This window comes from Galeopterus variegatus, unplaced genomic scaffold (genome assembly GCF_000696425.1).
Source record: "Galeopterus variegatus unplaced genomic scaffold, G_variegatus-3.0.2 Scaffold29249, whole genome shotgun sequence".
NCBI lineage: Eukaryota > Metazoa > Chordata > Mammalia > Dermoptera > Cynocephalidae > Galeopterus > Galeopterus variegatus.
The window spans coordinates 7,092-7,546 of NW_007755360.1; positions in this window are offsets into that span (position 1 = coordinate 7,092).

Sequence of the window (455 nt, forward strand, 5' to 3'; positions counted from 1 at the left end):
TTAAAAAAAAAAAAAAAAAAAAAAAAGACAACATGAGTGTATGCCAGAGTGTCTGTGTCTTGGGCACAAAGGTTAATCTTTGAGTGAGTCACATGTGTGTGTGCATGTGCGTGTGTCTGAGGCAGGGTGACAGTAGAGGGTATTGGTGTTGGTCCACAAGTCCCCGAGTGGGTTAATTTAAATACTACTTTATTCTCTCTTTTTTCTTTTTCTTTTTTTTAAATACTAGTTTAATTTATAGTGTTAGTTGACTTTGTGAGTCTCGATGATTTGGCCTGTGAGGGAGTTAATTAGGACTATATCTCTGTCAGGGAGTGTATCATTTGACTCTCAGCTGGCTGCAGAGGGAGTGTCAGTCCGTCTGCCTGTCCCTGGATAGGCTGGATGTCAATCGATCCCACCAATTGTCAGGCATAAGAGTCAGTCCCTGGCTGTTTCAGGGAGTAAGGGCATCA